Genomic DNA, 23,881 nt, shown 5'->3' with positions numbered 1-23,881 from the left:
AGTTGAGTTTTTGCAGTATCGTGTAGATTTTAGAGATCAGGTACTGATCAGAAATGTCATAGCTAAAAACTTTTTCCCAGTCTGTAGGTAGTCTTTTTACTCTTTTGGTGAAGTCTTTGGATGAGCATAGGTGTTCGATTTTTAGGAGCTCCCAGTTACCTAGTTTTTCTTCTGCACTGTTAGTAATGTTTTGTATACTGTTTATCCCACATATTAGGGCTCCTAGTGTTGTCCCTTTTTTTTTCTTCCATGATCTTTATCGTTTTAGATTTTATATTTAGGTCTTGAATCCATTTTGAGTTAGTTTTTGTGCATGGTGTGAGGTATGGGTCTTGTTTCATTTTTTTGCAGATGGATATCCGGTTATGCCAGCAGCATTTGTTAAAGAGGCTATCTTTTCCCCATTTAACTGTTTTGGGGCCTTTGTGAAATATCAGCTGCTCATATGTGGATGGATTTGTCTGCATTCTCAATTTTTTTCCACTGGTTTATGTATCTGTTGTTGTACCAGTACCAGGCTGTTTTGACTACTGTGGTGGTATAATAGGTTCTAAAATCAGGTAAAGTAAGGCCTCCCACTTTGTTCTTCTTTTTCAGTAAAATTTTACTTATCCAGGGCCTCTTTCCCTTCTGTATGAAGTTGGTGATTTGCTTCTCCATCTCATTAAAAAATGTTATTGAAATTTGGATCAGAATTGCATTGTATCTACAGATGGCTTTTGGTAGAATAGACATTTTTACTATGTTAAGTCTTCCTGTCCATGAGCAAGGTGTGTTTTTCCACTTCTGTAGATCTCTTTTGATTTCTTGTGGTAGTGTGTTGTAGTTTTCTTTGAAGTCTTTTACATCTCTGGTGAGATTTATTCCTAAGTATTTTATCTTCTTGGGGGCTAGTGTAAATGGTATTGATTTAGTGATTTCTTCCTCAATGTTCTTTTTGTTTGTGTAGAGGACTCCAACTGATACTCTGCTGAACTCTTCTATTAGTTTCAGTAGCTTCTTTGAGGATCCTTTGGGGTTTTCTGTGTATAAGATCATGTCAGCTGCAAATAGAGATACTTTTACTTCTTCCTTACCAATCTGGATGCCCTTTATTTCTTTATCTAGCCTAATTACTCTGGCTAGGACCTCCAGCACATTGTTGAATAAGAGTGGTGATAAAGGGCATCCTTGTCTGGTTCCCGTTCTCAAGGGGAATGCTTTCAGGCTCTCTCCATTTAGGATGATGTTGGCTGTTGTCTTTGTATAAATGCCCTTTATTATGTTGAGGAATTTTGCTTCTATTCCTATCTTGCTGAGAGTTTTTATCATGAACGGGTGTTGAATTCTGTCAAGTGTCTTTTCTGCATCAATTGATAAAATCACGTGGTTCTTGTCTTTTATTTATATGACGGATTATATTAGTTGTTTTTCTAATGTTGAACCTTCCCTGCATACCTGGTATGAATCCCACTTGGTCATGGTGAATTTTTTTTTTTTTTTTTTGATATGTTGTTGAATTCTATTGGATAGAATTTTGTTAAGGATTTTTACATCTAAGTTCATGAGGGATGTAGGTCTGTAATTTTCTTTTTTTTTGATGTCTTTACCTGGTTTTGGTATCAGGGATATGCTGCCTTCATAGAATGAGTTTGGGTAACTCTCTCACTGTATAGATGAGGAAACTGAGGGTCCAAGGAGCACAGTGACTTTCTTAAGGAGTTTTAGTCCAAAAGAGTAACTCAGAATGGTAGGACTTCCATAGAAGTTCTGAAGAAGGACATGTTGAGAAGGGGTTTTCCAACATTCATCCTTCCAATCACAGAAAGCAAGTCTCTTCAAGTCAATGGATCTTTGAAGTAGCAGCTTCAGCATCGCATGTCCACAAGCACAGAAATGAAGCTCTGTAGGACAACCTCACTCTCTGCAAGGTAAGGACTTGGTGCCTTTCTACATCTTCTGGAAAGTAACTCGGCTCAGTTCTTTTCAAACATTCACTTGCTGTTGTAAAGGAAGAAAAATGCCCATAAATGCTATTGTGCAGAGTATGACATTTTTTGTTGCCACACATTAAGATGTATGGGTCCAAATGCCTTTATTTGATGCTCCAAGAGAGTATCTTGCCTGTTGGACAATATCATATGTGGAGTAGTTTGAGAGTAGGAGATGAGAGTGGAACTGTGTATTACATTAGAGTCCAGTTAGAACTCAGACTTGGAATGGCTAGGACTCAAGAATGTCTAAGCTGGATGATTGCCCATATGCTACGGAAGATAGTGCAGGAGGAATCTACAAACTCATGATAACCTAAAGGGCATCTTCTTATTGCCTTCACATGTCACACAGCCTGACACGATGAATTACCACAATGTTTTTGAAAACCCTGTTTTGCTGAATATCCTGAATTCAGGCCCAAGTATCCTCCCTATTTAGCCATATCGTGAGCCCAGTGCTGAAGGGAGATTACGCTGCAGTGTCATTACAGAAGGCTCAGTCTCTGCAATGTTTTTTAAAAAAAAGGATAAACATGATTCTAGGCACATTCCGTGCCTCATCTCCATGGCCCAGTTCCTGTTATCCATCAAGTAGGTTTTAAAATAGTGCACATTTTTTGCTCCTGCAAAATCAACAGTGCTGGAAAGTTGGCAGGTATGCTTATTTAAACAAAGCTCCCAAGTTTTCTGCTGGCAGGTGTTTCCAGAGTTCTTGGAGCACAATTCTTTGGGTAGGATATCTGCCAATATACATAGCAACAGGGATCTTAAAAAAAGAAAAAAAAAAAGTGTTTTCCTTTGCCACAGTTGAGATACTGAAATGTCTTAGATGCAAAGCTGGATATTTAGTTCAGGGGCTTATTTAGGCTTCAGGTCAAGGAATCAACAATAACAAAATTCACCATCTCGCTGCCCAGAACTCTGATGGGCTTCAGAGTGGAATAGGGCTGCTTATCAAACTGGCTGTGTGTGCTCCCCGGCCATCTCTGCGCAGTTTGCAGCAGTGAGTTTGCTTCTTTCTTCTTTGTCAATTCCCCAGTCTTCTGAGTATCCCATTCTCAAGCTTTCCTGCTAAATATGCTTGAAATTGAGGCTGGCTGGGGATGGTGGGTATGAAATTTAATATGATGAAGGCAGAGCAGGTACGACTTTATTCTTTTCCCATTAGCCTGCAGGCATTGATTTTAGTTAGTCTTAAATCCAGTTTTCCAGAATTGAAACCTGTGAATACCTCAAAACACATCAGTTGGACTGATTTGTACTTGCTGCCGTTAGATTCATACCCTTAGTCATTCAATGAAACTCTGCATTGGAGCTGCAGCCCCAGAAGAGAGAAATAATCCCTTGCCTCTCACCCTGAACTGAGCATAAATAAATAGACAAAAAGGAAAGAAAAAGGAAAGGCCGATGAGGGGAAATCGAAGCACAGTAGGGAAAAGTTTTGGGGGCAACTTTTAATGCTCAAAGAAAATCAAAATGTTTCTGGCTTAGAAGGTACTTAATGGGCATTAAATTTTAACCCAGTGAAAATGAAGAGTTTTAAGCTCTGCCTACAAAAGTTTAGAATAGCAGGCTTTACCGAAAGTTATTTTAAGTCATTTGTTCTTAGTCACTTACTAGTGGAGCACGGGTATTGGATTTAAATTCTTTCGTTCTTGCATTTTTGGCCTTACCTTGGGGTTCATTTCAGGCCTCTGCGTTATCTCTTTGCATAATCTCCCACATATTGCCTTGTCGTTTAGTGTCTTCACCACAAGATTCCTACTAAATTTAAAAACAAAAATACTCTTTGTGGATGCACTGGGTTCAGAAAGGATCTTTGAAGTCGAGGGGCATGAACATAGTTGAGGATCTTGTAACAACTGTCAGTTTCAGAAGAAGAATGGGCCATTCCATTGCCAAATCAAAGACTAATTTTTTCACTTCAGGTTAAAAACTGAAAAAAAAGGGAAACCACGTTAGTCAGGCATTGAGTTTTTTACCTCAGGTTCTTAAAAAAAGTCTGTGGGAATAAGAGTAGTTAGGAATACAGACTTGGATCAGGCAAATCTGAGTTCAAACCCCTCCTTTGCCACCTACTCATACAGTGTTGAAAAGATAAGACTCCTAAGTCAATAATGGTTGAATTCTGGCACTGTCGCTTCCTAGCTGTGGGACTTAAAACGATTTATTAAACTCTCTGAGCTTTGTTTCCTCAGTGGAAATATAAGCAGGCATTGTTGGCAAAATTAAATGAGGAAATGTATGGCCAGGCTTCTCCTGATTGGTGCAAACAGTTCAGGGGTGGACTTCTAGCCAAATCCACCCAGAGGCTCCTCGGAAGACAGGCCTGGCTATGTGCTTCTGAAAGATGACACTCTTAAAAACCCTATGGAGCAGTTCTACCCTGCACACATAGGATCACCATGACTTGGAATGAAGTCAACAGCAACCTAACAACAATGTATGCCAAGTGCCCTACCCATAAAAACAACTCAAATAGGAATAGTCACGGACTCTGAGAAAAGTGCATTTGGCTGCCACCTTAACATCAGCATACTGTTTGCTTTTACTTTCATTGCTTGTTATTTCACAAATCCTAAATATCTGTTGTTGGTAAACTAAAACATACTAGATAAGTAAAAAGAATGAGAATTTGTTAATCACTTGCAGAATGACCTGCCAGAAACAATTACTGTGAAGAGTTTGATAAAATCCTTTCCTACTTCATCATGAAGCATCAAGGTGACATGAGAACACTCCTCAGTGGCTTCATTTCCACCTTTAAGGGGATCTTCCTGCTCTCTGTCATGAAAGTGAATAAGGAAGGCTGTGGGGAAATTGATTTTGAGATGATAAAGCGGGAGAAAGAACTCTGGGAAGATTTGGGAGGAAATGAACTTGTTTTGTTTGTTTGTTTTCACTGATGAAGAAGTGATGTGAGTTCTTGACAGGATATTGTTTTATGCCAGATCATTTTGGGAAGAGGCAATAGTGCTACGCCAAGAGCTTCTCCTGGAAAGACAGCAGGCCCTGGAGGATGTATGCTGGGTTAGTTTCAATAAATATGGTGAGTCAATATTATTTTACTGTTAACTCCCAATGAGTGAATTGGGAAGAAATTGACAAAGCAATAACGTTTTATATATATATATAAGTTGCCTCCCTTTTCCCTTGATTACTAGAAATTTTATGAAAACGTTTTTGTTGTTTGTCATGAATAGAATTGTGTCCCCGCCCAAATATCTGTCCACATGGCTGGGCCATGATTTCTAGTATTCTGTGATTGTCCACCATTTTGTCATCTGATATAATTTTCCTGTGTGTTGTAAATTCTAATCTCTGCCTGTGGTCAATGAGGCAAGATTAGATTATGTTAAAGAGGATTAAGATGGGATGTAACACCCTTACTCAGGTCACATCCCTGATCCAAGGTAAAGGGCATTTCCTTGGTGTGTGGCCTGCACCAACTTTTATCATACAAGAGGTGAAAGGGAAGAGCAGAGAGTTGGGAACCTCATACCACCAAGAAAGCAGCGCCAGGATCACAGCACGTCCTTTGGACCTGGGGTTCCTGCGTGGAGAAGCTCCTACACCAAGGGAAGACTGATGACAAGGACCTTCCGCCAGAACCAACAGAAAGAGAAAGCCTTCCCTTAGAGCTGGTGCTCTGAATTTGGACTTCTAACCCCCCAGACTGTGAGAGAATAAATTTCTCTTTGTTAAAGCCATCCACTTGTGGTATTTCTGTTGTAGCAGCACTAGATAACTACAACTCTGTTTCTGAACAATTATTTTTGAAAAGTCCTAAAATCTATTTGTTAGCAATGTTTGAATACGATATTTAGTTTATTTCTTCATTGCATTTGGAATATTAATAGCCTAAAAACCAAGACCAAACCCATTGCTGTTGAGTTAGTTTCGACTCATAGTGACTGGATAGCGTACCTACCATTTTTTCAATGTTCTGTTTGTGCGTAAGTCTTCCAAAGCCTGTTCCAGGGATAATAAAACTGAAGCTTAGAGAGATTAAAAAAATCTCCAAAGGTTATGCAGTCAGTAAGAGGTCAAAATAGAGTTTTAATGCAGGCCTATCGGAGTCCAAAAACCATGTTCCATTCACTCCAGTATGCTATACGTTATGGTGTATATACACACACAAGTCGATATACATCCCATACACACACCCACACAAAATCTTAGAAACTGCTAATAAAGAAAGATATGCACAATTATGGAAACATTTTAATTTAGAAATATGCTTTGCATGACATTCATTTGAAAGGGAACTGTATGGTCCAAGACTTGTAACCCCACTGGGTACGGTGCTAGAACCCAGGAGGTACAATTAATTTTAACATGTGAATGAAATTCTTCATAATTGAGGGCCTTACAGACTCATCAGTATTATATGTGCATAACCACAAAAGAGGAAAAAAATTTTTAAAAACACCAGCAAGTTCTAAACAGGCTCTGAGATGATTCCTGCAGAATCTATGGTCTTGATAATATCAGAAAAGATGGCCCCAACCAAAACCTCCAGCTATTTGATAGTAAGCACAGGGTCTAGCTGGAGAAGGTAGCAGAATGAAGCTGAAGTTAAAAATAGACACCAAATTGTTTTCTATGACTAAAAGTCAAACCTTTATTTTTTCTATACTTGATAGATTCTTCAGTCTCTGGAAAAGTGTAAAGAACGTCAAAAAGAAACTTCTAGAAGCATATGAAATCTGTTTCCTTTTGTCTTTGTGCTATCTCTCCATCATGCTTTCACTAGTTTGGGAGGGAAAAAACCTTCATTAATAAACGATATGAAGGCAGGGAGGGGGAACTAATGTTTCTTAAGCACCCACTATGGGTCAAGCACTCTACTTGGTATTTATGTATCCAATTCCTTCAGAATTGGAGGAAGACTCATTAACAACCTGCCAAATATGCCATTGTTGCTGCTGATGCTGCCAGGCCATCATCTCCCAACACTACCAGTGCCATCTCCCATCTGTGTCCAAACTGCTGATACCAACACTGCTGACTTATTGTGACCCCAAAGCCCAATAAACCAATTGGGGGTGAGGGGGTGGCAAATTTTGCCTGTTTGCTCATTCATGTTGCATCCCTGTGGGGATTTAGCCAGACAACCATCCAAGTAATAGGCTCCAGGAATATTCAAGACCACCAGCCATCCTCACCACCAGCCAACAGCCTTTGACCCGAGTTGTCTGCTATTGCTTTATCTTTCCTTAGTATGTGATCTTTCTGAGGGGGCTCCTCATTATTCCTGTAAAGATGGGCTAATAGACATAGAGGAATCCAAGAGTGATCTGGTGGCATAGTGGTTAAGAACTCGGCTGCTAAGCAAAAAGGTCAGCAGTTCAAATCCACCAGTCGCTCCTTGAAAACCCTATGAGGCAGTTCTTTTCTGCCCTATAGCGTCGCCATGAGTCGGTACTGACTTGATGGCATCTAACAACGACGACAAGAGTGTTCTCAGTGTTGGTTCTGATGGGGATCCCTGCCGTACACATATGGATGTGGAAAATAATGTTCAAGAAAGTTATGGATTAGTTCAATGTTCTCAAGCTTCTTAGTGGCATGGACAGAATAAGAATTTGGGTATCCTGACTCCTAATTCTTTCATCCATTCAGGTATTCACCCAAGAAATACGCATTGAAGGCTTGCTTTGAGTCAGCCACTATACAAGGCAACGCATACGACATTTGCTGGCCTTTCAGAGCTCACATTCTAATGATGTGATAAGTGATTAAGTGAAACTCAGGGTCCACTGGGGGTTCATGGGAGGGGTTCCTAATCTAGTCTTTGGGAATCAGGAAAGGCATCTGAGATGAGATGAAGCTTAAGCTGAGCCCGAGGGACAAAGAAAAGTTAGTCAGGCTAAGGGAGAAGGCTGGCTAATGGGGAGTGATCTGAGGGGCTGGGGCAGGCAGGCATTTTTGACCTAATGAGTTGGGAGTTGAAGAACAAGGTGGCTGAGCTCTAGGCTTTCTTGCCAGTAAGCATATATTTTCCCTGGGCAAGCACTTGAGTGCCTCTAAATTACTTTAGATGTTAAATGAATATCCCTTTTCTTTTTCTTTGTAATGACTTGGAACTTTGAAACGAAACTCCATAACATAGTGGTTTCCTTGTGAATTTATTAGAATGAGAGAAAGAGGACTGGACTTCGATTAATGAGAAAGGTAGGGTTGAAAGCGAGCTTGCAACTTTAAATAAGGTCAGCAAAAAGCAAAGTAAAGTTACCCTCGAAAGTGAATCCAAGTTTCGTACGGCCTGAAATTTATATAATGTGGGGGAACCTCTTTAAGAAAAATAATGAGAAAAAAAAATCTTACTTTTGTAAAAATTTTAAAGTTCTATGTCCCGTGAACACATTTCTAGAATTCCTCCCATGAGCTGGGAGGGGTCTTGTGAAAATGAGGGCCCTGATGTTTAAGCCTCATTAGCTTCATGGTAAAACCCCACTAATGATACTGTTTCAGAGAGCGTGCCAACAACAATAATAAAATCCCTCTACCCAGGTCACTGGAGCCTTGATGGTGTAGTGGTTAAGAGCTCCATTGCTAACCAAAAGGCCAGCAGTTCAAATCCATCAGCCACTTCTTGGAAACCCTACGGAGCAGTTCTACTCTGTCCTATAGGGTCCCTATGAGTTGGAATTGACTCCAGGGCAACAGGTTTGGGTTTTTTATTGTTGTTGTTCACCAGGTAACTGGGGGACAGAAGCACTTGGACACCTTACTTTTCCAATTTCAAGACTTTCTCCATTTGAGTGGTCTGGGGGAGTTTGTTGAAGGGAAAAGGAGAAAGTAGTGAAGATTTGTTTTTCTGGTGTGTGCGTGTGTTTGCTTGTTTAGTATGACTGCTGTCCACTCGGGGATTTTCCATGGTCAGTTTTAATAATCTCTGTCCTTGGAAAATTTCAACACCTCCTTAAACAAACAATGGCTACATAAACCTGAAATGAAGAGCCAAAGAGGACATGGTCTTTCGGCATGTCTATTTAAAAAAAAACACACTGCGGAGGAGCTTCCTATCCTGAGGTAAATGAACAAACAAATCTTGCTGCAGACACACAAGTTCTCCAAACTGAGCTTATTTGGAATAGAAGCTATTCAAGTAGGAACTGGGGAGTAGAGTGGGAAAGAAGACAGGGCAAGAAGAGGGGGGCTGGGAAAAGCAATGCGCTGCTAAACTGGTCTCCAGAAAATAAATAAATAAATAAATAAAGCCCTGCTGTGTCATTAGCTGCGGCAATGGGCTCAAACACGGCAACGATCGTGAGGATGGCACAGGACTGAGAAGTGTTTCGTTCTGTTGTACACAGGGTCGCTGTGAGCCGGAACTGACTCGACCGCACCTAACAACAACAGCAAATACTCTCACCATGACTGATTTCAGGCTACCAATCTGATGTTGAAAACACATCTGGAGTTGAAAACACGTGGGCACAGTCAGTCCCTCCGAGCCAGTGAGAGCCATCCCAGCAGGCAGACCCCTAGGTGCAGAATTCTGTGGCCCCGTTGATCTTCCTTGTGAAGTTCTCAGAAGAGACCTTCTGTGTAAGATGCACCCCATAAGTCAAAAGCTGGTGCTTTTCTTTGCTTTCACCACCTGCGATAATATGCAGAACATGGATTTTCTGGATTAATGGAGATTCAGACCCTCGTGAGCAGGGCTGACCAGGGCTTTGTGAACTCGAGACAGAATCCTGGCACCTTCCTCATCAAGTTCTGCTAATAGAAGCTGTGGCCTTCAGAAGCCTGGTGAAGTCCAAGTTTATGGAGATAAACTTGAAAAGCACAGAAATAATAAGAACTCTGGTGCCTTTGAGGAGCCATTGTGGTGCGGTGGTTAAATGCTCGGCTGCTAATCAAAAGGTCAGCAGTTCGAACCCACCAGATTCTCCTCAGAAGGAAGATGTGGCAGTCTGCTCTCATGAAGATTACAGCCTGGGAAACCCCATGGGGCAGTTGTACTCCTGTGGGGTCGCTATGAGTCAGAATCGATGGCAACGGGTTTTGGTTTTGACTTAAAATATATTCTATTATGAATGTGATTAAAGAAATGTTTAATCCAACACTGTAATTGATTGATTGGTGGGTGGTGGTGTTATTGTGTGCCATAGAGTCAATTCCGACTCATAGGGACCCTATACGACAGAGGAGAACTGCCCCATAGGGTTTGCAAGGAACAGCTGGTGGATTTGAACTGCCGAACTTTTGGTTAGCAGCCTAAGCTCTCAACCACTTCACCACCAGGGCTCCACTGACTGGCCGGTGGATGTCATTTATTTACATCTTAGCAGTACGTATAACTCGCAGCATAAACATTTTTATAAATTGTCGTGCTCCATCTGTTCCTTCTTTCTTCCCTCCTTCCTTCGTTCCTTCACATTGAACAGTTAAATGTACAGTGTTTCAGGCATGCTGCTAGGTACTGAAGGAAAACAGTGAATTAGATTTGGTGTCTACACTGAAGGAGCTCAAGGTCAAGAAGAAGGAGACACTCATGTAAACACTTACTACATGTAATAATAAGTTTTAGGGGCTGAGATAGAAGGCTAAGCTGGGCACAGTCAAAGCATGAAGGAGGAGCATTAAATCTGGCTGAAATGAGGAGGGCGATGATGAAGGCAGAACTAGTAGGGACATAACACTTAAAAGATGAGAAGCCTGGAGCCCTGGGGGGTGGAAAGAGGGTCAGGCAGTGTGAAAACTGGCAGGAGGAAGCCCACTGATTGATCAGGGCGGAGCAAGGACTTCAGCCTGCCTGGAGATTTAGGGACAAGAATTATAAAGGTTGCTGTATGTATGAGGATGCTCAAGAGGTCATGAGAAGCTTGATCATGGAGGACCTGGAAAAACATGCCACGGTACTCGGATTTTAGCCTGACAGCTTTGAGGAGCCATTTGCAGGTTTTAAGCTAGTGAGTGATTCAATCATTTCTGGAGGTTTATGTTTTAAGGCTCACTCTAAGGTAGCTGTATGAAGAATGTATTGGGGGATCAGAAGCTGCAGGCAATGAGAGCGGTTAGGAAAATTCAGGAATGGACTGTGATGAGGATCTGACCTAGGGAAAGTGCTAGAAAGGATGGACAAAGCAGGGGAAGGAACTCAGAAATTTTAAGGAGGTAGAACTGACTGGACTTTGTGGGGTGAAGCAATGGTTTAGGTTGCCTTCCAGGTATCTGGTTGGGGGTGGGGAGGGTACTGACGGAATGGTGATGAAAGAGGGGACCCAAATGGAGGGTCAGACTGGAGAAAAGGTAAAGAATCTAGGGCAACCTCAAGAACAAAGTGCCACAGCAGGGATGTTTCATGAAATACCAATATCTGCATGTATTCTCGCAGCAATTTCTAATTTACAAAAGATTTTACGTACATATTTTCATTTTGACCCTTGCACTCGCTCTGTTAGACAGGACTGGCACTATGATCCTAGTTTAACAAATGTAGCAAACGAACTCAGAATGGTTGAGAGATGTGCTCAAGATCGCACAGCTGTAGCTGACATGGACCAAAGAGTCAAAACAGCTTTCTCAGTCCTAGGGCATACTCAGGACAAGAATGGAAGAACAGATGGAAGACTCTGTAGAGTTTCCTTTGCCTTTCCCTCTGGGAATATTTCCCCCATTGGTACTGTGTGATATAGCACCAGTATCTGGCTTTGTTGATACTTCCTCCATCAGGTCCCCACATCACTTCAATGGAGATCTTATCTGAGCTGCCTAAAATCATGTCCACGGAGTCCGTGGATGGTGCAAATGGTTAAGAGCTCCCCTATTAGCCAAAAGGTTGATGGTTTGAACCCACCCAGAGGAAGACAGGCCTAGCAATCTATTTCTGAAAGATCATAGCCTTGAAAACCCTATGAAGCAGTTCTACCCTGACGCACATGGGGTCACCATGAGTCAGAATTGTCTACACAGCAACTAAAAACAGCAACAACAAAATTATGTCCAAGCTTATGAGGCCTTAACATTTTTGGAGCCCAAAGGACCCATTACCTTTGAAGGTTCTAAAGTGCTGGCTATCCTATTTGTCATCCTGAGACCTGACACTGAAAAGGAAGAGGTAAATGTCTTGTCATTGTTTCCCTTTTGTGAAAAAAGGAAAAAATAACAGTGAAAACCTGCCCTTTCCCTCAGGTCAAGTGACAGACACTGACCCTTGACATTCCATTCAGAAAGTTCCAGAACAATCACGTAAGCCTGAAGAAAAGAAGCCCAGCTAGATATATCAAACTTCCTCTCCCCTAGAAAAGGACAGCTCTTCCTACTACTCAAAGTAGGACTTTAGAGCAGAAAATAAAGCTATTTAACACTCAACTATAAATTAAAGAGCACAGAACGTAGCATGCTTTGCAGCTTCTCCAAGGACGACGTGCAGTTGGAAAAACCATTTAAATGTTAGCTTAGCTTCTGCAAACTCTACCAAGCAAGTTACATTCTCTTACTCTGTGGTTTTTCATTTGTTCTAACTGAGGGAAATGACTCCTCACTTATTATTTAAGCAGGTGGAGAAAAATATATCACGCTCCTTTTCTCAGAACATAAAAAAAGACGCACAAACTTATGGGCACAGTTAAGCTTAACCCTGGAAGTAGCTGTTGCCATTTTAATGCATCTTTAGTCTCAAACTGCGGTTAAAAAGTGATGGAAGTCAGAAAAATTGACAGCATTTGTCACACTCCTCCTTCTTGAAATATATTCTTCCCTTGGTGTTCGGGACACCAACGGTCCCGCTTTTTTCCTTTCTCCAGAGTGCACCTTCTCAGAATCCTTTCTGGCCTTTCTCCTCTCCCTCATGCCAGTCTCAGGTTTCAGGACTCAGCCTTCTTCTCCTGTCTTTCTGACTCACACCCTAGATGATCTTATCCAACCCCATGCTCTGAATAATTTTTCTATCCTAATGATTCCCAAGATTACATCACTGGCCCTGATCTTTCCTATAAAATCTACGCTGGTAAAAACAACACCCGACCTGACTTCTCCATTGAAATATCTAATAGGCCTTTTAAACTGAACATGTCCAGAACAGAACCCTGGATCCTCTACATCATACTTTGGAGATTAATTTATGTTGATGAGTACAACTAAGAATCACTCATTTTTATATAACGTGATGTGAAGACATATCCATGGTGATACGTATACCCAACCCACGTCGTCGAGTCGATTCTGACTCATAGCGACCCTATATGACTGAGTAGAACTGCCCCATAGAGTTTCCAAGGAGCACCTGGCGGATTCGAACTGCCGACCTTTTGGTTAACAGCTGTAGCACTTAACCACTACGCCACCAGGGTTTCTGTTGATACATATAAAAAAAAAAAGAAATAGACGTAGTTAATTCATAGCAAATTGTGTTTTGGTATGTGTTTAATGCAATGTGAGAATCTTTATCTTTTAACAGGAAAGTTAAATCCATTTATGTTTGTTATAATCACTGATTCTAATTTATAGTAATAGATTAGAATATCCTGGGGAAAAAGTCTAACACGAAATGCATATAAACGCTAGGTAAAATATAGGACATATCTATAAAGCAGGGGCCTACCTACGAAAAATAGCACCTATGACAGCTAGTCTTAAACAGCTAAATGCATCTCTCACAGCTGGCGATAGACACTGTGACTGATGGTCAGTAGAAATTGTTTATTAGTGGCCCTCCTGAAGTGGTGCCCAGGCACACGCCCAGGCATACATTAGTTATGCCTCTGCTATAAGGCAAGGGCTGTACAAATGAGGAAACTAAAATGAGCACCATGGCATGTTGGGGTCCCAGTATCCCATAGGTTCCTCTTTTCCCACTTCAGCCCATGGTAGTTTAAACTTTCAGGTCATATCCCTGACTTGTGGGCAGAGTTTTTCTGGTCGTAGTTCACTGGTAATTTCAAAGTCATTTCCTGCTCACAGGGCATCGGACTTCTGTCCCTTTCAGGGCATTTAAAAATCATCCCAATAACCACATGGCTGTAAGACTTCAGCTCCTTCTTAAACTGTCCTTTTGAGTTCTCGCTTCAGTTTGGGTGTGTGGAGATTTCCATTCTTTAGTTTGATTACAAAATTGAAAGATTTCACACACCTTAATAACAGGCCTTTGGGGGAAAAATGTGTTTCATCAACATTTCTATATGTGCAAAGTAGAACAAGAAATCTTCCCATATCTTCTCAATCTGCCATAATAATGAAAAATTTGATGTGATCTTACAGACTCTGGGTTTTATGAAGTACATGACATTACATCGAAGTGTAATTACACAGCTTCTTTGGGGTATTTAAAATTAAAAATAAATAAAAATATTTTTCACTTCTAATTGCCCTCTAAATAATTTTAAAAATACTTGAGATTTAAAAGATATATTTACATATATAAAATATGGGTCATATATCTTGTGTCCGAATATAATATGTACGAAAGTAGTATGTACAGTATGTATAGTATGATATATAATATACTGAAGCCCTGGTGGTATAGTGGTTAAGTGCTGCTAACCAAAGGGTTGGCAGTTCAAATCCTCCAGGCACTATTTGGAAACTCTATGGGGCAGTAGTACTCTGTCCTATAGGGTGGCTATGAGTCGGAATGAACTCGACAGCAGCAGGTTTGGTTTTTGGTTGGTTTATATAATACACATATATACGTTATGTTAGGAAACCCTAGTGGCGTAGTGGTTAAGTGCTACATCTGCTAACCAAGAGGTTGGTAGTTCAAATCCACCAGGCACTCCTTGGAAACCCTATGGGACAGTTCTACTCTGTCCTATGGGGTCGCTATGAGTCAGAATCGACTCAACAGCAGTGGGTTTGGTTTTGGTTTGGTATGTTATGTTATATGTTACATATTCAAAAATGTAGAAGAAACACAAACATTATCAGAGCTAATTTGTGTTCTTTGTCACAATGTTTATATTTTCGTTCCCCTGAAAAAGACTAAAGGGGTATAGCCTTCTGCTGATATCACACCACCATCGAAAAACATAAGGCCAAAATGTTTTTTTTCTCCTCTATAATTTGGTTTCCCAGGATAAGGGAGAAATTAAGCACTTGCAAATAGGTAAATTTAAATTAAGTGTGTTATTGTTCTATTTCTATTTGTTTTTTATAACTCTACTTCCAGCCTGAATAGTCACATCAGCACAGGCATCCCGTCATGTTTACAAACAATGTTGCTTTTTATGTTTCCTCTCTGTTCCTCTCTTTTGTTTTGCCTGCCTTCTGCATGTGGGTAGCAGTGGTTGAGTAGGAAAACCTTTTCCTTCCATGTGGGAGGCCTGGGCTCGATTCCCACCCAATGCACATAAGCGTGGCCGCCATTGTACATATATTGCTATAATGCTGAACTGGTTTCAGTGGAGCTTCCAGACTAAGACTGACTAAAAACAAGGATCTGATGATCTACTTCCAAATATCAGCTAATGAAAAATTCTGTGGATCACCACGGTCTGATCCCACTGTGCATGGAGCCACCATGAGTCGGGGGGAACAGACTTCACAGCAGCTAACCATACCACATTTTACACTGGCTTCCCTCCAAGGGAAGAGGGGTGGCAGTTAAAAACAGAGATTCAAGGGTCCCACACCAGATCAACTTAGCCAGGGTCTGAGGAAGAAGGCCAGAGATTTACTTCTCAGGTTTGGTGATTCTTGTGGATATAAATGTTGGATTACTACTATTATAAACTCTGTAATTTATCCTACCTTGAGCAAGATCACTGGGAAGCCATGGATTTACATAGTCCATCATATTGGCCCCATAGCTCTTTTTCTACTTAATTGCACTTTGACCAGATCCCATAAGCTGATACTGAGGCGTGTTATGGAAATTCCCTTGTACAAATAGTGTCTATGTTTACTGTTGAGGTGATGTTTATGACATTAAATGGTGTGCTTATTGTAAAGACTCATGAGAGAAAATTCTGATCTCAGGATCAGATAGAATTGTTCATCTCTTGAGCAACTGAAGAGTTTCAAGTTTATAAATAGGGTGTTACCCACAAATAGTGTTTCCTTCTCCTCACTGACTGCCAGAAACTGAGAATCAAGTTTTTGACCACTTTTTTTTATCAAACATGCATGACTTCATGGTGTGATTTTTGTGTCCTGACTCACCTCTGCTTCCAATGGACTTTCCTGATTAATTTTTCTCATTCCTCTGCTATTACATATGGGTTCTTATAAGTTGCTTTAAAATCTTTCCGGACAAGACTGAGTATAAATAATCAAATGCATTCTAATTATTAACAAGTATACAGGTCTTAGACAAATCCAATACATGAGTGAAACACTTTACTGGCAAGGAAGCCATGCTTGCCGGTATATTCGGTGTGCTTCTGCTTCTGTGAAGCAGTTCTAGTAATGTCGTAACCATGTAGTTGAATAGAATTTCAACTTCTGACACCAAGAACTGGTCTAACAACATTCTGTGACTTGGCACATTGCTGGACATAGGAGGAAAATAATATACCCTGTGCATTTCCAAAGAATTATGGAGAAAGGAATTCAAAAAATATCCCGCAATTTTAATTCTCTTTTATTTGCTCCTAATCTTGCTTGTTTATGCATGCATGTTCAGGCATAAAAATAATGTAAAGGTTACAGAGCTGCAGGATTTAATTAAAATCTCTCTGGCCTTCTGGACATTTACACAAATGATCAAATTCCCTCTTTTCACCTAGTTAAAATTCACACGTTACATATTGCTATGGGATAGGGAAATTCCTAATAAATTTTGCCATGGCTTAGTTCACTATTGGCAAGTAAGGGTTAAGGTGAAAATATTTAGAAGCTTAGAGTTATTACATTACAGATAAATTTGCATGTCTTAGTAGGTATTAGCTGTAAGAGTATATTAGAATTAGTGCTAGATGCTTCCAAGAACTATATGAAGTATCTGAGTGAACCGGAAATGATCTCATACTTCTAATGACTTGGGAGTTAATGACTGCATTAGGCTAGGTTCTCCAAAGAAGCAAAACCAGTGAAGTGTAAAGAGAGAGAGAGAGGTTTATCTCAAGGAAATGGCTCACATGGTTGTAGAGGCCGGCAAGTCCCAAATCTGTACGTAGATCAGGCATCAGGCTGGAGGCTCCTCCTGACTCACGTAGCTACAGGGGCTGACAAGATTGGCAGGTCAGACGTGAAACTACTGGCTCTTGACTACATGACTGCTAAGTAAAAGAAGAAAAGGTTATTCTAGGGAACAACTAGCAGCTATCACCATTGAGAAATAGCTACTGGAGATGTCAGAAAGCTAGAATCATACAGCTTCATAGAAAGGAAAGATTCAAGAAGGACCCCAGGTCTCTGGTTTTGGTGAAAGAATAGTCGATGGTTTCATTCACCAGTCTAAGGAGGACCTGGTTTGTGAGGAAGAAAATGAACTCATCTTTGAGCATAATAAGCTTGAGATACTTTTAGGACAACCAAATGGAAAATAAATCTAAATGGTTATATTTAAGTTTGAGGAGCTCAGGAGATAAATTGCAGCTAGAGCTATAGATTTGAGAGTAATCTATATAAAAAAAAAAAAAATTTTTTTTTTTTTTTTTTTTAGTAGGGATTAAAGATATAGGAGTGAGTGAGATAGTGTTGGCTGTTGGCTCTACTTTCCTCTCTCCTTGGGAGCTAAGTAAGAGTATGTGGCTGCTAAAGGCAGTATACCAGAGGCTCTAGCCGTATCAGACCCCAGGTGGCCACTGTGAGGGCTGAAGGCAGGGATAACTCTATATGTCCACACAAGTTGGGAAACACTAGTGTGGAAAAAGAAACAGAGTAAAGAAAAAACAAGTGCAAAAAAAAAAATTATACAGAGAGATTGAGGATGAAGAGGATTTTATTTACGATGGAAGGGGGTTCCACAGAACAGATCTGAAAGGCTAACGAGGAAGTTAGGAGTGTAGAGAGAAAGGACCCTGGGAAGGTATATGGGAGAAGAGTTGGCCAGAGATGTCCACATTATGGAGATACCGGTGTCATGGTAGGATCTTCTGACCCTGAGTTTCAGAATCTGCAAACAGAGACTTCAAGCTGTGAATTCCTAAGAAAAATTATTCTCTAAAATTATAATTGATTTAATTATACAGCTTTTTACACGGGAAATCCAATGTCTGAAATCAAAGAAATGGTAGAGGCTCGAATAATCCTACAACCTGCTGTCCAGTAACACAGTCTCTGGTCTTTGTTCGGAGCCCCATGTGGAATTAAAATGAGGAGTAACTTGGGATCTTCTAAAATGTGCAACCGGAGACTGACAGCAGGGGTGGATCCTCTCCCGCCCAGGTGGTGGAGGGAAAGATTCTGATTTGCTCCATTCCATTAGTGGCAGAATTCAACGGCTTTTAGAGGCATGTCCTCAACTGTACATAGCCATCAGTTCCTTAGGAGGATTAATATAGATCAGAGGTTGGAAAAATTCAGACCAAAGGACCAAATTCAGCTCACTGTTTTTGTGGAAACCCTGGTGGCAGTTCAAATCCACCCGGCGCTCCTTGGAAATTTTATGGGGCAGTTCTGCTCTGTCCTATAGGGTGACTATGAATCAGAATCAACGTGATGACAATGGGTTTTGGTCTGGTTTTGTAAACAAGGTGTCACTGAAACACAGCCACACCTATTCATTGAGTATCCTCTCTGGCTGCTTTAGCTCTGCAGCCACAAAGCTGAGTGGTTTTGACAAAGACCTTATGAACTGTGAAGTCTAAAATATTTATTTGGCCCTTTACAGAACAAGTTTGCCAGCCCCTAATTTAGACAATACTCATAAAGCACTTAACAGTATCTAGCACATAGTAAAGTACTAAAAAGTTATAAAAAAATTATAGCTATTATTATTTTTATTTTTAAAGCTGCATATTGACGCCTTTGTTGTTGGCAATTTGACTTTCAGTGCTCTGCGAGAGCAAGTCATCCTTGCACTCATTTACATGTAGTTGCTGATAAAATTGGCATATCTCTCCAATTTATCAAAAGGTTTATATACATAATTTCATCCATGTGGATTTTCATGAGTACAGGGTAGAACTTGCCTAATTCAACCATATGGAAATTACTTAAAACTTAGCAGCAGTAAAAACCAACAGATGATTTCATTTCTTATATATGCAATTATTATGAGAGCCAAATGTCCAACTTTTGGATGCCAGGGCAAATTAACCTAAAGGGTGTTTTTTTTTTATCACTGCTACTGGGCATAAAAAGGGAAGTAAAAGCGAGATTGCATAGAGATGTAATATTGATGATTGTCACATATGAAAGCCCAGAATGTGCTAGAATGACAAAACAAGACTCTTGGAGACTATGACCTGTTTTCCATTCACTTTCAGCACAAGATTAAAAGATTTCAGCATGAAAACTAAAACACTGTGATGTGGAAATACACCAAATGTTAGCCAAAAGATGTTCAGAGTTTGGTGGAAAGAAATTATCCCTGAAGAACGTAGGAAATGTATCGACTTAATATATTTGATTGAAGTGAGTGGGGATCTGTTGTAGAACGTAGTTTCAGAATAGGTGGACTGAGTTGACACCTCATAAAGAAATACCAAAAAGTGAAAAGGCATATCAAAATGTAGTCATAACACAACTCCATTGCAAGGGGGGCTTCGGTGTTGAGCTCAGATAGTGATGATAAAGGAAATAACTAACTTGGGGGACTCTGGTTGTGTTGTGTTCAGTCTTTAGCATCCTGGAGGTTCATGTCTCGTAAGTTATCGGGCCTTGGCCAAGGTCAATTTGGACGTAGTCACAGCTTTTTTTCAGTGTTTCATAGTTTGTTGAAAGGGGAGCCCCAGCTCTTTCTTCAGCACTTATGTACCTTCTCATGAACTTCTTCCCTTTTCCCCACAAGGCCAGAGCTATGATGATGGAAATAGTCCATATCTGTGTTGTCCAACACAGTAGCCACTAGGCACAAGTGATTGTTGAGGATTTGGAATGTGGCTAGTGAGACAGAGGAAATGAATTTTCATTTTGTTTAGTTTTAATTAATTTAAATTTCAATAGTCTCATGTAGCTAGTGGCTACCATATTGGACATCACAGGTTTTAAGCCAAATAAGTTTTAGATACCATGAGAGCAAAGGCGAAGGCTGGAGATTTTGTCCATCAATGATGTTGGTTTGTTATTTCTTGAAGATGATCCCTATAACTCTATGGGATCCCCAGCAGATTTGACCCACCACACACTGTATCTGTCACTGCTCTCTCATCCTTCAGAACACACTTCTGTTATGTCCCATTTCTGAAATGATTTTTCCAGTCACCTATCTGCTAAATTAACTCTGCACAAGTTAGCCATTAAGGGCAGAAAATGTTATGAGATAGTGCCTTGACACAAAGACTTTTTTTTTAAGTCAGTCTGATCCAAAGTTGTATGCCCCAAGTTTATAAGAAAAAATAAATCATTCGGATTAGGGTTGAAACAATTCATTTACAAGTTGTGGGAACTCTTTACACTATAATATTTGTAAAAACAAATAATATATGGTCCACTGCTGATTTTGCTTTTTTTTTTTTTTTATGTGTATAATCCCAAAGTGTCCAAACTATTGGACAGAGTGAAGGTGTTATAATGTTATAGACAGAAATAGCAGGGGAAAACTGACTCTCTAATAAGAGAACTTTTTGGAAGAGAAGATCTGTAAGATGGAAGGAAAATTTATTTATTTACTTACTTTTCTCAAGTAAAGCTCTGCATCAGTCTATCGTGGTAATACAACCAAAGCTTTTGTCAGCTCTATCTATCACTAAAATGAGTATAGCAGACAAATCTGTCACCAAACCATAACCTTTTCTATGAACTTGGTGACTAAGAGATAGGGGAATTATTTTCTTTTTCTCTGAGATTCATTTTCCCCATCTCAAGTGGAGATCAAACACCTTTAAGTCAGGAGTGATAAAGCTACCTCCCAATGACATAGAACCAGGGGGAATGGGATGTTCTGCCACTCTTTCTGGCCAATTGTGAAAGTGGGAGATGATTGTACCTTTAAGAGACAATGCATTGATTTTTACCCAATTAGCACATGTATGTTTTAGAGAGATTACCACATTTCAACGAGTGGCAGAACACAATTAACCCACATCCCTCAACTCGCTTCTTAGCTGCCTCGTTGTTTGACTTCCAGGTAGCTCCTACACTAAGCGCTCTCAGTCTGATAGTGGAAAGTGACTTCTCCAGCCTCGAAACCCAGTCCTGGGGAGAGAGAAAGCTGTGTACTATTATAAAAGAATACAGCTGAGGGTTTTTGCTCAATCTGGGTTTCAACTGTCGTGGCTTAGACCCCAGTGATAGTTTTAGTTCAAGCACCTTGTGGCTGTGTGTTTGCTGTTGTGTTGTACTTTTATTTGTCTATATTCTCAATTCTTTTTAAATTTATGTACTTAGAATTTTTACTTAAAATTCTTAGGGTAAACAAAAAATTAAATTAATATTGATGTGTACTCATGAAAGGGATATCTGCAAATTCTCTTTAATATTCAAGGGATACCAAGTATAATAATTAAGATGAGGGTAACTTCTAATCAGCTTAATATCAACAGAAAAATAGATTTCAAAAAAAGTTGCTATCTCAATTAGAACTCAACGCCTTTCACAAACTATTTCAAGTGTCATAAATAAAAGCTAGAAGTGCAATTAAACTTCTTTTTAATTGCCATCAAAGGGAAGATGAAAAGGAAAAAGTTACATAAGAAGGGGGAAACTGAAAACGATAATGTCAAGAAAAGTAAAGTACACTTAATACTGTAGGTATGTACCAACTTTTTTAATTTTTGAAATGGAAGCTATCAGTTCCCACCGGCACTTGATACAGTGACCTCTGATATAAGAGATAATGTTGGAGCCATTATTCCCTGTCCTTGAGCATAAAGAATGTGACCCAGCTAGAGCTGGACACAAGGCCACATCAACTGGGCCCTGAAGTATAAAGACAACAGCTAGGACAATCTGGGAAAACATCTTTTAGGGAAACTTTCACATAAACAAATCATAAACAGCACAAAAGACCCACATACTTTCCATTCTTATCTTTTTCTGTTAGCATTTAGTGACTAGTAAGATATATTGGACTAATGAAGACCCTCCTGATGGTTGTTCCTGAAACCTGTACTAATGGTTGTTAAGAAAGACAATTCAAAACAAAGAATCATGATGATTTGGCAGCTTTTAGCCAATCTATGAAAAAGTGATTATGGATAATGTTGCAAAGAATGGGAATTCCAGAACACTTAATGCTCATGAGGAACCTTTACATAGATCAAGAGGCAGTTGTTTGGACAGAACAAGGGGATTGTTTGGACAGAACTGATTGGTTTAAAGTCAGGAAAGGTGTGCGTCAGGATTGTATTCTTTCACCATACCTGTTCAATCTGTATGCTGAACAAATAATCCAAGAAGCTGGACTATATGAAGAAGAAGGGGGCATCAGGATTGGAGGAAGATTCATTAACAACCTGCATTATGCAGATGACACAACCTCGCTTGCTGAAAGTGAAGAGGACTTGAAGCACTTAGTAATGAAGATCAAAGACCACAGCCTTCAATATGGATTGTACCTCAACGTAAAGAAAACAAAAATCCTCACAACTGGACCAGTGAGCAACATCATGATAAACGGAGAAAAGACTGAAGTTGTCAAGCATCTCATTTTACTTGCATCCACAATCCACAGCCATGGAAGCAGCAGTCAGGAAATCCAAAGACGCATTGCATTGGGTAAATCTACTGCAAAGGACCTCTTCAAAGTGTTGAAGAGCAAAGACGTCACCTTGAGGACTAAGGTACACCTGACCCAAGCCATGGTATTTTCAATCGCATTATATGCATGTGAAAGCTGGACAATGAATAAGGAAGGCTGAAGAAGAGTTGACGCCTTCGAATTGTGGTGTTGGTGAAGAATATTGAATATACCATGGACTGCCAAAAGAACGAACAAATCTGTCTTAGAAGTACAGCCAGAATGCTCCTTAGAGGCAAGGATGGCGAGACTGCATCTTACATACTTTGGACATGTTGTCAGGAGGGATCAGTCCCTGGAGGACATCATGCTTGGCAGAGTACAGGGTCAGCAGAAAAGAGGAAGACGCTCAACAAGGTGGATTGATGCAGTGGCTGCAACAATGAGCTCAAGCATAACAACGATTGTAAGGATGGCGCAGGACCAGGCAGTGTTTCGTTCTGTTGTGCGTAGGGTCACTATGAGTCGGAACCGACTCGACAACACCTAACAACAACAACAACAACATGAAAAGGTGAAGGTTTCAATGATTTTACCCATTTGTAATGTTAATATATACTGAAGATTCTGTAACGTTCCTTGGACTCGGGCAGATATGCATCTGGCAGCATGCCTGTCCATTTCCTGCTTTTGCCTCTTTGAACATATGCCAAATAAAACCTTTCATTTTGCTTTAATATAACTTTGTGGTGATTTTGCCCTAGAATCCCCCACCCCCACCCCGCCCTGCTCTGTAAAAACTAGTAAAGCTCCATTTTAGACCTGGGGAAGAAAGGAACCTTCGGCCTCCATGTTACCTTGGGCAGTCAAAAGACTCCTCTTGCTATGTGAGGTGGGCTATCAATAGCACAGGTGAGATGAATAACCCAGATACATTTTTTGTGATATATTTGTCCAGCCATGGGCCCAAATGGGAAGTTTTTGGTAGTGAGAAGTGATAAAGACACCTTTCCAAAGTTTCAAATCCAGTGGACTCCCAGATCAAATATATGTACAGAAGAGTGGTTTAATGTGCCGACATTATGATGAGAAGAAGAAATATCAACCACCCATGGTCTGACTTCTCTATAGACGCTGATCACAAGACTTCTTCACTCCACTTTTAACACAAGATATCCCCAAGTTACATTTGAGGCTGCCTGCTCACATTTCTATTTTAATAATCCTTAGC

The sequence above is a fragment of the Elephas maximus genome, chromosome 27, assembly GCF_024166365.1.
Source record: "Elephas maximus indicus isolate mEleMax1 chromosome 27, mEleMax1 primary haplotype, whole genome shotgun sequence".
In the NCBI taxonomy this organism is placed as follows: Eukaryota; Metazoa; Chordata; class Mammalia; order Proboscidea; family Elephantidae; genus Elephas; species Elephas maximus.
The sequence above is the reverse complement of the archived record's forward strand: the minus strand, read 5'-3'. Positions refer to the sequence as shown.